The sequence below is a fragment of the Octopus bimaculoides genome, chromosome 20 (genome assembly GCF_001194135.2).
Source record: "Octopus bimaculoides isolate UCB-OBI-ISO-001 chromosome 20, ASM119413v2, whole genome shotgun sequence".
In the NCBI taxonomy this organism is placed as follows: Eukaryota; Metazoa; Mollusca; class Cephalopoda; order Octopoda; family Octopodidae; genus Octopus; species Octopus bimaculoides.
The window spans coordinates 16,095,380-16,099,392 of record NC_069000.1 but is presented as its reverse complement, the minus strand read 5'-3'; the positions used below and the strand labels follow the sequence as shown (position 1 = coordinate 16,099,392).

Below are 4,013 nucleotides of genomic sequence, written 5' to 3'. Positions count from 1 at the left end.
AACATTTCGCGTATGAGTCCGAATGTCCCTATCTCAAAGTTTTGGTTATCTTCCAGCGTTTTATTTCGAAGAGGAATTTTTTTTCCCCTTTCTCAAACGCTGTCATTAATTTTGAGTCAGTACTTCTCTTGAAACACCTAACATTTCGACTGTTTTCGTTACACTAGCACCTGCCTTACGAGCACCAACAATTTGACCTCTTTGAAAATCCGATGGATCTGTCATTTTAATGAATTTTAATTACCTTTTTCTGATGATATCTGAAAAGAAACAACAATTTTAGCAAAACATATTAAGCAACACTAATAATAAATCAAAAAACATAAAAATAAACAAGATTTCGATGGTTTTATAGATATTTAAAAATTATGATGCTATGATGCTTCGTGTTTCCATTATTTTTTCCAAATCCTGTATATAGCTCCACGAATTTCGTCAATTGTTATAAAGTTGTTTAATTTTGACTAATCAAATTTTTTTCTCTTTCTACATCAATTATCCCAACGTCTATTCCATTGTACTGGAAAAAGAACACCTAGGTACTTTACACAATGCATGGAATATTTTCATTGCAATATAAAACTAAAAACCAAAGTACTTTGGCATGTGCAAAATATGGCACAAACCAAAGTCTACAAATTTAGTCTCGAAAGTTGCAGGAGAAATACGCAATAGAAATAAAACTATTAATAGTAATGTAGCTGAATAACTGTAAGCCTGATAACACTTACCTTTAAGCATCTTCCTTGTTGAAGTTCGTTTATAAGATTTACAAGAGCAGGCTGCTACAGCTTCACAAGTGGTATTTGGTTTCCAACACGTAATATAGCTTACATCACCAGAAGGTAAATCATTCTCGAAACATTAGATAATTATTAATGGTCTTCACATATATTGTTCTTCATGACGTATTGTATATGCACATCTCTAACTTCGTTTTGTTGCAGTTTGAAGTCAAAAGAATTATAAACCACATACCATCATGTTACTTGTCATCCCAACTTCAATACCGTCAGCTGGTGTCGTTTTTAGAATCTAAATGAAAACTAAAGGAGAGGGACATATAAATAATAGAAATATATAATCGCTGTCATATAACAATGGATAAGAAGATAATAGTATGGAGAGCAATGGCTTTGAAAAAGATGAATGAGTGAATGACAATTGTAGTATCTCGAACTCCTAGAAAGAATGTTCTGCAATTTCTTGCTGAAAAACCTGCACAAAGAATTTGTTTATAATTATCAAACGTATGTAATGTACTTTTATATCCTTAAAATGTTTGGATATATAATCTAAGGAAGCAAAGATAAAATCAATGACTTCACAAGGCGTACATTTTATTTCTCTGTTTACAAAACGCAAGATTCAGAAACGTCCTCTGACGTCATTAACAATATAACAATCCTACAAGTCCACACAGATGTGTGATAATGTCTATCACCACATCTCTCCTTTTGAGATTGAATTCTGTTGGAAGTGAATATTTTATTCTACGCCACAGTTTTTCCTTTGTTTCTTCTGATCTCACTATATTTTTCATTTTTATGATAAACTCGTTTTTCTTTCCTCCGATGTCAGCGGCAATTCACCTACAACGTTGCACGATAAAATTTTCATTTCATTTTCGGCTTTTAACGCCGCTGTCACTGTGTTTCCTAGTGGTTCACTGTATTTTGGTATTAATCGCGACAAACTAACAACATGTCCCAATTTTTTAGATGGTAAATACTTCATCTTGAAGTCATAATTCAATAGAATCGTACTCCAGGGCGGGAATCTGTTGGCTGTATGTGTGAGGATGTAAGGATGCCATTTTTTAAAACCATAGAGCGACAATAATGTGCGGTGGTCTGTCTGATAACGGGGCCTTCTTCCATGTGTAAATTTATTAAACTTTTTACCGCAAATATGGCTAATGCTTCCTTTTCTATTTGATTCTAACCTTTTTCAGCCGACAGTAATGACCGCGAAGCATGAGCTACTACTTTCCCGCTAACATCGTATTTGTATAAAATAACAGATCCAATGCCACTTCAGTATCTGGTTCCACTATTATTTCTACATTCGGGTCAAAATTTGATAACAATTCCGACGTTAATACGTTTTCAATTTCTTCTAATATTTTGGCATTTGTCCGACCACTTCCACTTAACGTTTTTTTTTTAACAAGTTATTCAGGGGTGCTCTTAAATCGTTCATATTCGGTATGTATATCTAGTAGTCATTTGCAAACCAAAACTTGCTTGTAACGTCATAGTGTTTGTCGGGGAGGCATATTTTTTATTGCACTTGCCCTAGACAGGACTGGTCTGCGCCCATTTTCAATGATAATATTCCCTAGATATTTTAATCTCAGCAGAGAAAATTCACATTTTACCTAGCTTTTTAACATGCTCAACATGCTCACCCCGGGATTCATTTTTTATGAGTATGTAGTCAAGGTATGCTACCGAGTAATCCGAACCTGCGAGCATAATGTCCACAGCTTGTTGTAAAATGCCACATGCTACCTTTATACCACAAAGAAGTCGGTTAAATTTTTACAATCTTTTATGAGTATTAATTGTCAAAAATTTTGAACATTCCTCATCAACTTTTACCTGCAATCATGCTTCAGATAGGTCCAACTTTGAAAAAAATTTCCTCCATACAACTTCGTTAAAATTTCCTCCCGACTTGGTAACGAGTAGTTATATGGCATCAAAGATTCATTTAAACCTTGTTGAAAAATCAGCGCATACTCGGATTTTTTTTCTAGACATAAACTTTTGGAGTCACCCATTTTGTGTAATCAATTATTTCAATAACGCCAATCTTTTCAAGTCTATACAATTCTACGTTGACTTGTTTCAACGCTGTGAATAGTACAGTTCGTTTTGGTTTATAGGGTTATAGCGTTTTCTTTCACTTGAAACTTCACCTCTGTTTTGGAGCAAAGACCCAATTCATAAAAGTAAACTTCAGGAAATTTTTTTTATAATTCTTTTTTAAGTCCTCCGATGCTTTAAATGTACTGGAGGAAGAACCAATCCCATTTTCCAAGGATTATTTGAGAAGATCCCATAAGTTAAATAATTCCATCCAGTCTGTTCCAAATAAATTTAACGTATTTTTCACCAACCCGGCTGGGTAAGGCTCCCTGTTTATTCACCGACAGTTCGACCATGCGATCGACTGTACTGGGTTGCACCTTACCAGTATCACTAAAAGTGACATACGCACATGCATATATGTATACATACATTCATGCATAGATTTATGTCTGCAGGTATATATACACGCATGGATACATACACTCCTGTTACACCTTAACTCTGTTATTTCTTTTTACTCTTTTACTCATTTGCTTGTATCAGTCATACGGATGCGGGCATGTTTGAGCACCGCCTTATAGTGTTACTTGAAGAAATCTACACTAGTGCTTTTTCTGTGAGAAGATTTTGTCGAAACGCTAAGTTATATGGACGTATACAAATCATCACAAGTTATCAATGATTGTGAGCCAAAAAGGAAATCTACAAACACACATGCGAATGTTTCTGCAGATTTTCCGTCTACAACATTAACTCATAAGCCAATGGCTGAACAGGGCCTATTCATTCAAGCCAATTCACTTCGTTTATCTATACACATCATGATGACCATTAGATAGCATACACAGAAATTTCGTAAGCACTGATAAAATCTTGTATAGTAACAGCGACGAATTTGGGAAATGCTGATAACAAAAGGTTGGTGGAAATGTCTGCCATAAACTAAATGAACAGCATGCAACAGGTTCATGTTTTCCTATTATGATTCTCCACCCCTGGGTTCGGTGCTGTAGACACAGCTTACGATCCAGCCTACCCTGGTAGGCTAAATGCGCACTTGGATACAGGTCAGAAATCACTCAACTTCTCTCTCTAAATATGTGTGTCTATGTGTGTGCGTGTGTGTGTGTGTAACCATATCTGTATTGCATGTATGTGCATGTACATATGTATAATGAATAAATATGTATATATATA

At 35.0% G+C, this 4,013-nt stretch overlaps 3 protein-coding genes across 8 annotated transcripts in view; 1 reads left to right on the top strand and 2 right to left on the bottom strand.

Annotated features, from left to right (window-relative positions):
• The window catches only part of LOC128250267 (uncharacterized), an 80,442-nt gene extending 79,201 nt beyond the window's left edge, over positions 1 to 1,241 (bottom strand). For 3 of the 5 annotated variants that reach the window (XM_052975009.1, XM_052975007.1, XM_052975008.1), the window contains exon 1: positions 732 to 1,240. The gene's annotated coding sequence lies outside the window, so the exon portion shown is untranslated. Of the gene's footprint in view, positions 1 to 731 lie in introns of all 5 variants that reach the window. The other 2 variants (XM_052975005.1, XM_052975006.1) reach the window with 1 other exon arrangement.
• LOC128250265 (uncharacterized) overlaps positions 1 to 4,013 on the top strand; it is a 119,166-nt gene that overhangs the window by 45,806 nt on the left and 69,347 nt on the right. The window lies entirely within an intron of this gene.
• The window catches only part of LOC128250269 (uncharacterized), an 84,635-nt gene that overhangs the window by 46,327 nt on the left and 34,295 nt on the right, over positions 1 to 4,013 (bottom strand). The window lies entirely within an intron of this gene.